General features: G+C 45.0%; 1 non-coding gene across 1 annotated transcript; it reads left to right on the top strand.

The window, feature by feature from the left end:
- Positions 1-241: 241 nt before the first annotated feature.
- On the top strand, positions 242-313 carry TRNAC-GCA (transfer RNA cysteine (anticodon GCA)). Its single transcript has one exon. It is a non-coding gene; the product is annotated as a tRNA-Cys (tRNA).
- Positions 314-10016: the final 9703 nt, after the last annotated feature.

Raw genomic sequence — 10016 nt, 5'->3', positions numbered from 1 at the left:
TTCATTATCAGCTCTTTGTAATAGTCCTCAAACTACTCCCCCATCTTATATCTTTTCTCCTTAATGACAACCCCCTCTAAACACCACCACCAGTATAACTTTCCTAAAACTTCACTCTCACAATGCCATTTGTCTGCTCAAAAAACTTTCAGAGACTTCACTATTGAAAGGAATAAGCCAAACTCCTCAACTTAGAATTCAACCTCCTTTTTATTGAGCCCAATTAATCTTTGTAAGAGCTTCCCTGGTGGCTCAGATGGTAAAGCGTCTGCCTGCAATGCGGGAGACCCAGGTTCGATCCCTGGGTTGGGAAGATCTCCTGGAGAAGGAAATGGCAACCTACTCCAGTGTTCCTGCCTGGAGAATCCCGCCTGGTAGGCTACAGCCCATGGGGTCGCAGAGTCAGACTTGACTGAGTGACTTCACTTTCACTTTCTTTCTTCAATCCTTGCAAACTTGATTCCCACTGTTTTAAAAGAAGTGGACCAAGTAGGCTAGAACACGCTCAATGCCTTAATCACCCTGGGGCAAATTCTCACTTGGGTGCCTTTGTTTCTTCAGCCTAAAATGCTTCCCCTGTTGACCTTTCAGTTTTCTCACTCCTGTAGATTCTTGCATATCCCTCACAATTCTTAGTTTCCAGATACTGTCCCTGAACCTGCACAAACGCTGATTTCTCTCTCACTGGCCACACTGCTAACACTGACCAAGTATGCTTTCCCCACTTCATCCAGCACATTACGCCTGCATCCAGCTGTCTACTATAAGGACCCTGAAAATAGGGGTCATGACCTACGTACACACACCAACTCACCTCGCGCTGTCCTGCACACAGCCAGGGCTCAGGACACAGCTTTGGCACACTTATATGTCTCGATGATAAGACTTTCTAAAAGCTAAGTTGCTTTATCATGTTTCATTCTTTCTTAACCTTGGGTCCAAGACTACAGACTACGAAGAAACCATGGAAAATTCGATATGAAGTGGTTAACACTCGTGCCAATGAGGTTGTTGCTTTTCTGGAATTATCTGAACACTGTCTCTCAGAAGGTGTCATGGCTCTGCCAGTGGGGTCCATATAAGTCCAGAATGAGAAGTGACATCCAAGTGTTTGCACAAGACTGGTTTTGCAGACATGAATTCAATAAAGATGCAGGACTTAAAAGCGACACTTCACAGGGAACTCTGCTCAATGTTATGTGGAAGCCTAGATGGGAGGGGAGTTTGGGGGAGAACGGATACATGTGTACGTGTGGCTGAGTCCCTCTGCTGTCCACCTGAAACTATCATAACATTGTTAATCAGCTATACTCCAATAGAAAATTAAAAGTTTAATAAGGAAAAAAAAAGACACTTTCAGCAGTCATGAAAACAAGGACTAAGTGGTCAACACTGCTGGTCAAACTCATGTTCACTGAGTCGGTGATGCCATCCAACCAGTGGGCTCTGCGGATGAGCAAAGTCATTTCTTAACACATACAACAGCCTTTACTTGGGAGACAGCTCCTCGGTGATGAGGTTTGGAAACTCCTGCAAGAAATGACACGTGTACCAACCAGCACAAACCCTTCAGAAGGCAGAGTGGGAAAGCCTCTGATCATTAGCCTGCCCTGGCAGGCACTGAGGGTTCGTGCAGAGCGCTCACTCAGAGAAGGGCCAAGGGAAACTTGACTCCCTGGAAGAGAACACGAAAGAATAGCTTCCCTGTTTTGCCTGGCACCCCACCCCAAACACACACACATTATCTAATTTAATCCCCGTTTCAATAAAAGGGAGCAGAGTCTCCAAGAGGGTTCGGAAATGAATTGTCCAGGCTGTACAGCTCCTCAAGAGCAGGGCCACGTGCATGTATGCTGTGCTAAGTTGCTCTGGTCGTGTCTGACTCTGTGCGACCCTATGGACTACAGCCCGCCAGGCTCCTCTGTCCAGGGCTGCTCGGACTCAAGAGTTCTCTCTCGAGGGCTCAGGGCTGCTGTGTTGCACATGCAGCACTTTTCAGAAGAACCTATTCACCCTCCGGGAGAACTGAAGCTGTGCCCGCAGCAGCCTGGGCTGGCTGGCTCTGAGGTGTGAATTTCAGAGACACTAGGGGGCTGCCTGCTGACCCCCTAGACTCTCCCCCGCCCCAAAACCCTCCCCTCCATTACCAGACACTTGGAATTAAAACCCAAACCAAAGAAACAAGTCTTCCCATTCCTTAACTGGAGATGTTGCAAAATGCAAATACTGTTACAAAAGGTGGAAGCACTGATTTAAATTGGTACTAAAGGGAAAATAGGAAACACAGCCAAAGGGGAAGAGCGTGGGCTTTGGAGTCAGAACTGAGTTCACACCTGGCTCTACCAGATGTGAGCTGTGTGGCCTTGGGTTTGTTGATTCACCTCTCTAAGCCTCAGACTCCTCACCTACAAAGTAAGAATTGCACTACTTACATCTAAAGGCGAGCAGGAAGATTTCACAAGAAGTACACAGAAGTGACCGGTACAGGGCCTGGCACATAATATATGCAGAATCCATGATAAGCATTCTTTTTATGACTATCTCAACTTCTCAGTATTTTTGAGTTCTGCAAAGTGTAATCACACAGAAGATAGACATAAGTGATTAGCCGACTTCAGTCCCACCATTTGGGAGCTCTGTAACCTCGGGCATATCACTTACCCTTTAAGCCCTTACCGTCAAACCTGATCATTGTGGGGATCGAGTGAAATAACATGCTTTGTAACATAGGAACATCTATGTCTATATGCAGGGAGGGTGGATATTTGAAAGTGAAGGGTAAGCACAGCTATGTTTTGTTTATGGTTATAACCTTATTGACCAGACCACTAATTACAGGTCATAGATTGTTGATGGCAGACTCTCGCCTGAGTTGTAAAGAAATTTTGCCTTAATGCTTTGTCTCTATTAGTGTGTGTATATGTATATAAATAGACACACAAACTGTATAGACATGTAATAAGAAGTTGAGCGATGGTATCAGTTTGACTATGCATCATGTAAATCCACCAATAGGTTGTCCTTTCCTTTTGAACTTTTTATTTTGTATTGGGGTATGCAGAGAGCTGACTCATTTGAAAAGACCCTGATGCTGGGAAAGATTGAGGGCAGGAGGAGAAGGGGACAACAGAGGATGAGATGGTTGGATGGCATCACCGACTCAATGGATATGGGTTTGGGTGGACTCCGGGAGTTGGTGATGCAAAGGGAAGCCTGGTGTGCTGCAGTTCATGGGGTCACAAAGAGTCGCACACAACTGAGCAACTGAACTGAACTGAACTGATAGCTGATTAACAATATTGTTTTAGTTTCAGGTGAACAGTGAAGGGACTCAGTCATACATATACATGTATCCATTCTTCCCCAAACCCCCCACCCATCCAGGCTGCCACATAACACTGAGCAGAGTTCCATGTGCTCTATAGTAGGTCCTTGTTAGTTACCTATTTTAAATATAGCAGTGTGTACATGTCCATCCCAAACTCCCTAACTATCCCTCCCCCCGGCAACCATGAATTCATTTTCTAAGTCTGTGAGTCTCTTTTTGTTTTGTAAGTAAGTTCATTCGCATCATTTCTTTTTAGACTCCACATACAAGGGATGTCATACCGTATTTCTCCTTCTCTGTCTTGTTTGTCCTTTTCTTTTGAAGCACTTTCTAGCACTGCCCTCGAGGGTCTGGGAATAAGTGCTGCTGTACATGTTGACTCAAAAATACAGCCTGACACTGCAAAGCTGGGCCACCAGAGACACACTCAGATGGAGCCCTGAGGACACAGTCAGCTCTGAAGGCAGCTCATCCCTGAACAGATCTGAAAAGCCAGGATGGGTATGAACACATTCGTAGACGTGGGCCTCCTGTGAGGCCACCAGAAGCCAACTCTGAAAAAGCCATTCGAGAGCTTTCCCAGACTGCAGGCAGATGCTGGGGCTCTGGGGGTGGGGGGTCCGGCAACCCAGCCCCTCTCTCAGGATCCTCACAGAGTCTAAAGGAAAAGCACCCTCTCTCTTCTGCCTGCTTCCATCTGCCATAGCAATGTGCTTAGTGTTCATCAGTTTGCCACAAACCCTTGGGCTGTATTTTACTAGCGGATTCTCTTCCCTCTAGAGAATTTGCTCGTCTGGCCTGGCATTCCTCACAGTTTTACTCCAGAGAAGTGAATAGTCTTTGAGGATGCAAAGAAGTGTAATGGGGGAAAACACAGATTGTTTTATGGAGCGATCGGCCAAGTGGATACAGTTAGCAGCCATCAGGCCCTTGAAATATGAAAATTAATTAAATTCAATTTGATGAGCGAGAATAATTACTTCAACAACCTAATTCGATAAATAATCCTTCACATAGGGGAAACAAGCATTTCAATTTGGGGGATTATTTGGAGGATGGCTGAAATGCAAAACTATCCAAGTTTTGAAAAGAATGGTAATGACGATAATGAAGTGAGGCCTGAGGGTCAAACCAGCAGGACTCTTGCTTCTGACCACTGGGTGAGTGGGTTCTCACTTTCCACCAACTAAAAGTATTCTGATCCCCCAAAGTGTATCCCCCTTCCAGTATTTATGTCCCCTTGCTGCTGTAACAAATTACCAGGAACCTGGGGGCTTCAAACAGTTTTCACCTTTGTTCTCTTTCGTGTCCATAGATCAGAAGTCCTAAATGGGTCCCACTGGGCTAAAATCAAAGGTGTCGGCAGGGCTGTCTTTCTTTTGGAGATTCTAGGGGAGAATCCACTTCCTTGCCTTTTCCAGCTTCTAGAAGCCACTGACATTCCTGGCAAACGGCCCCCTCCTCCATCTTCCAAACCAGCAGCTTCCTATTTCTCTCCCTCCAACTCCTGCTTTCAGTTTAGCACACGTGCATTTCGCTTGCATACATTTGTCAGAACCTACAGGGGTACAGCACCGAGTGAACCCACAGGTAAGCTGTGAATTGGGGATGGTCATGATGTGTCTATGTAGGTTCATCAGTTGTAACAAATGTACCATCTGGTGGGAGATGTTGATGGTGGAGGAGGCCGTGGATATCTGGGAAAAGGAAGTATATAGGATATATCTGGGCCTTCTGCTCAGTATTTGCTGTGAACCCTAAAACTGCTTTTAAAAATTAAATCTTGGGACTGAGGCAGTCAATTTCTAGGTAGATTGATAAGAAGTCTGGGGTCTCTGAGGAGGAAAGAGGGGTCTGGGGCTCTCAAAGAGAAGACAGGGGTCTGGAATTCTCAAGGAGGAGGAAAGGACAAATATCTTTTTTTTACCCTCTACATTCCTTAGTCTTAGTCACAGAAAATGTTTTTTTCTTTAAACCTAATGATTTCACAACAACACAACTCAGCTTAAACTCTGTATAAGGATTATATAACAACAATGTGTCCTGCTTGAGGACAGTTTCTCCTTCCTGTTGTCTTAAAATGTATATTATGGGAGTAGGTCTGGTTCAGTTCAGTTGAGTTCAGTTGCTCACTTGTGTCTGACTCTTTGTGACCCCATGGACTGCAGCACACCAGGCCTCCCTGTCTATCACCAACTCCTGGAGTTTACTCAAACTCATGTCCATTGAGTCGATGATGCCATCCAACCATCTCATCCTCTGTTGTCCCCTTCACCTCCTGCCTTCAATCTTTCCCAGCATCAGGGTCTTTTCCAATGAGTCAGTTCTTCGAATCAGGTGACCAAAGTATTGGAGTTTCAGCTTCAGCATCAGTCCTACCAATGACTATTCAGGGCTGATTTCCTTTAGGATGGACTGGTTGGATCTCCTTAAAGTCTAAGGGACTCTCAAGTCTTCTCCAACACCACAGTACAAAAGCGTCAATTCTTCAGCACTCAGCTTTCTTTATAGTCCAGCTCTCACATCCATACATGACTTACTGGAAAAACCACAGCCTTGACTAGACAGACCTTTGTTGGCAAAGTAATGTCTCTGCTTTTTTAATATGCTGTCTAGGTTGGTCATAACTGTTCTCCCAAGGAGTAAGCGTCTTTTAATTTCATGGCTGCAATCACCAACTGCAGTGATTTTGGAGCCCCCCCAAAACAGTCTGTCACTACTTCCACTGTTTCCCCATCTATTTGCCAGGAAGTGATAGGACTGGATGCCACCATCTTAATTTTCTGAATGTTGAGCTTTAAGCCAACTTTTTCACTCTCCTCTTTCACTTTCATCAAGAGGCTCTTTAGTTCTTCGCTTTCTGCCATAAGGGTGGTGTCATCTGCATATCTGAGGTTATTGATGTTTCTCCCAGCAATCTTGATTCCAGCATGTGCTTCATCCAGCCCAGCGTTTCTCATGATGTACTCTGCATAGAAGTTAAATAAGCAGGGTGACAATATACAGCCTTGACATACTCCTTTCCCTATTTGGAACCAGTCTGTTGTTTATTTTAATAACTAATTTAAAAAGTATATAGCTCTCTTGCTAAGACTAGCGGGTGAGGCACTCTCCGCCCTCTGACGTCTGTGTCAGACAGGTTCTCTGTCCCTTTTCACTGTAACGAAGCTTTTCCCACACAGGAGCCCCGAGTGGTCAGGTCTGGTCTCTGGTCCTGAAGCTAAATCTTCTTCGGAGATCATGAATCCAACATCGTTCACCGTAAGCTATCAGAACATCCCTGGAAGTCCAGAGGTTAAGACTTCATCTTCCAGTGCAAGCGGTGTGGGGAGCGAAGATCGCATCTGCCTCCTGGCCAAAAAAAAACCAAAAGGAATATTGCAACAAATTCGATAAAGACTTGAAAAATGGTTCACATTAAAAAAAAAAAAAAAAAAAAACTTTGAAGAATAAACTAAAATCTTGGGAGTTCCCTGGTGGTGTAGTGCTTAGGATTCCACACTTCCATTGCAGGGGCCAGAGGTTTGATCCCTGGTCAGGGAACTAAGATCTTGCAAGCCAAATAGTGTCGCTAAAAAACAAAACAAAACTTTTTTTAAAAAAAGGCTTTTAAGAGAAGAATGAGCTGTGTGATGTTTGTGAAAAGATTAGAAGGTACTGCATTAAACCTGCCTTATTTCACTTTATATCCTGAGAGCTACACAAATCCCTGCCACTGGTGGGAGCTGAATCTACCGCCGAGACCACAGGGCCACCAGGGTGTGCTGAAGTTTCATGGAACTCAAGGTCAGCTTCCCTGTAAGCCCAGAGCAGAAGTAGGGAGCCCGAGATCAGCAGTTTTCACCCCCTTGTCAAGCACATCTGAACTGTCCCCCTTCAGGCTCACAACACTACAAGGGAAATATTAACATCTCCATTTTTAAAATGAGAAGCGTAGGGCTCGGAGAGATTAAGTAACTTGCCAAGCTACAGGTCGGAGGGCCTGGATTCAAAGGTAGGTTTGTGTGGGCCCAGAGCTTATGCCAGGCTTCCCCCTCAAGTCACTAGAGAGAAGGCCGTCCTCTGTGGGTGTTCTGAGCTCTGGATGTGGAAAACGGGCAGAAAAATGGACCTGCAAACCAGGAGCGGCCCCAAGGGCGGGGTTCAATGCTGAAGGCTGCCTTTCATATTCGTATAAAAGTCTGGTTGCTACTGGAAGAATTCCCATCCCTTGGAAGATTCCAGGGGTCCCTGTGGGCTCTCGCCGGAAGCGGGAACCTGGGTCTAAGGCCGCCTCAACACCAAGCGGTGCTGGAGCGGAGGCGGGCCGCCAGAGGGCGCTGTGCAGACACGGTGAGCTCACGTCTCAATCACAGGACCCTGCCCAGTTCAGACGCAACGAGTGCCCAGTCAAGGGTGAAGAGAGGTCACTTTGAACTAAGTTTGTTTCTTTCCCTTGAGAAAAAATAACACACAACATATTTTTCAGAAATCTCTTGAGAGTGAAGTTTGCCTCTTGCAAAATTGCTAAACGTTGTGGGTTTCTTTCTCTTCCATGAGACTTCCTTTTGCCACAATGGATGTCAGCAGATACTGCAGAAAAGTGGGTGGAATAGAGAACGCGTGCATGTCCAATCCCAGATCTGCCTCTCGTTAGAAGTGAGGGTTTTCTCTGAACCTCTTTTGTGTCTTCTGTAAGCTGGAGAGCAAAGGCTTTATCTTGCAGGTCTGTTCTGAAGACTAAAGAGCAGGCACAGAAGTAAGTACACAGTCTCGCTCAGTTTGCAATCATTTTGGTCTTATGACCTCTTTATAGTCTTAAAAAGTTATCAAACACTCAAAGAGCTTTCTTTCTCTCTCTCTCTCTCTCTTTTTTTTTTTTTTTGCCGTGCTGTGAGGTTGGCCGGCATCTTAGTTCCCTAACCAGAGATCGAATCCAGGTGCATGGCAGTGAAAACGCTGGATGTAACCACTGGACAGCCATGGAATTTCCTCAAAGACCTTTCCTTTATATGGGTTCTATCATATTTTGTTGTTGTTCATTTGCTAAGTTGTGTCCGACTCTTTGTGACCCCATGAGCTGCAGCACACCAGGCTTCTATCATATTTACTACATTAAAAACTAAGATTCACTTTTCAATTAAATTTCTCATTAAAATATCTATTTCATTAGGAAAAAATATTAATTTAGCAAGAAAAACTGTAAAGCAAATATTTAAAAAAGAGGAACCCAAAACATGTATCAGTTCAGTTCAGTTCATTTCAGTCGCTCAGTCGTGTCCAAATCTGCGACCCCATGAATTGCAGCACGCCAGGCCTCCCTGTCCATCACCAACTCCTGGAGTTCACTCAGGCTCACATCCATCGAGTCACTGATGCCATCCAGCCGTCTCATCCTCTGTCGTGCCCTTCTCCTCCTGTCCCCAATCTCTCCCAGCATCAGAGTCTTTTCCAGTGAGTCAACTCTTTGCAAGAGGTGGCCAAAGTACTAGAGTTTCAGCTTTAGCATCATTCCTTCCAAAGAAATCCCAGGGCTGATCTCCTTCAGAATGGACTGGTTGGATCTCCTTGCAGTCCAAGGGATGCTCAAGAGTCTTCTCCAACACCACACTTCAAAAGCATCAATTCTTTGGTGCTCAGCTTTCTTGACAGTCCAACCCTCACATCCATACATGACCACAGGAAAAACCATAGCCTTGACTAGATGGACCTTTGTTGGCAAAGTAATGTCTCTGCTTTTCAATATGCTATCTAGGTTGGTCATAACTTTTCTTCCCAGGAGTAAGCGTCTTTTAATTTCATGGCTGCAGTCACCATCTGCAGTGATTTTGGAGCCCCCAAAATAAAGTCTGACACTGTTTCCATTGTTTCCCCATCTATTTCCCATGAAGTGATGGGACCAGATGCCATGATCTTAGTTTTCTGAATGTTGAGCTTTAAGATAACTTTTTCACTCTCCACTTTCATCAAGAGGCTTTTTAGCTCCTCTTCACTTTCTGCCATAAGGGTGGTGTCATCTGCATCTCTGAGGTTATTGATATTTCTCCCAGCAATCTTGATTCCAGCTTGTGCCTCTTCCAGCCCAGCATTTCTCATGATGTACTCTGCATATGAGTTAAATAAGCAGGGTGACAATATACAGCCTTGATATTCTCCTTTTCCTATTTGGAACAAGTCTGTTGTTCCATGTCCAGTTCTAACTGACCTGACCTGCATACAGATTTCTCAAGAGGCACGTGAGGTGGTCTGGTATTCCCATTTCTTTCAGAATTTTCCACAGTTTATTGTGATCCACACAGTCAAAGGCTTTGGCATAGTCAATAAAGCAGAAGTAGATGTTTTTCTGGAACTCTCTTGCTTTTTCCATGATCCAGCGGATGTTGGCAATTTGACCTCTGGTTCCTCTGCCTTTTCTAAAACCAGCTTGAACATCAGGAAGTTCACAGTTCACGTATTGCTGAAGCCTGGCTTGGAGAATTTTGAGCATGTGAGATGAGTGCAATTGTGTGGTGGTCTGAGCATTCTTTGGCATGGCCTTTCTTTGGGATTGGAATGAAAACTGACCTTTTCCAGTTCTGTGGCCACTGCTGAGTTTTCCAAATTTGCTGGCATATTGAGTGCAGCACTTTCACAGCATCATCTTTCAGGATTTGAAATAGCTCAATTGGAATTCCATCACTTCCACTAGCTTTGTTCGTAGTGATGCTTT

Source organism: Budorcas taxicolor, chromosome 12 (genome assembly GCF_023091745.1).
Source record: "Budorcas taxicolor isolate Tak-1 chromosome 12, Takin1.1, whole genome shotgun sequence".
In the NCBI taxonomy this organism is placed as follows: domain Eukaryota; kingdom Metazoa; phylum Chordata; class Mammalia; order Artiodactyla; family Bovidae; genus Budorcas; species Budorcas taxicolor.
This window is presented reverse-complemented; position numbering and strand designations above follow the sequence as displayed.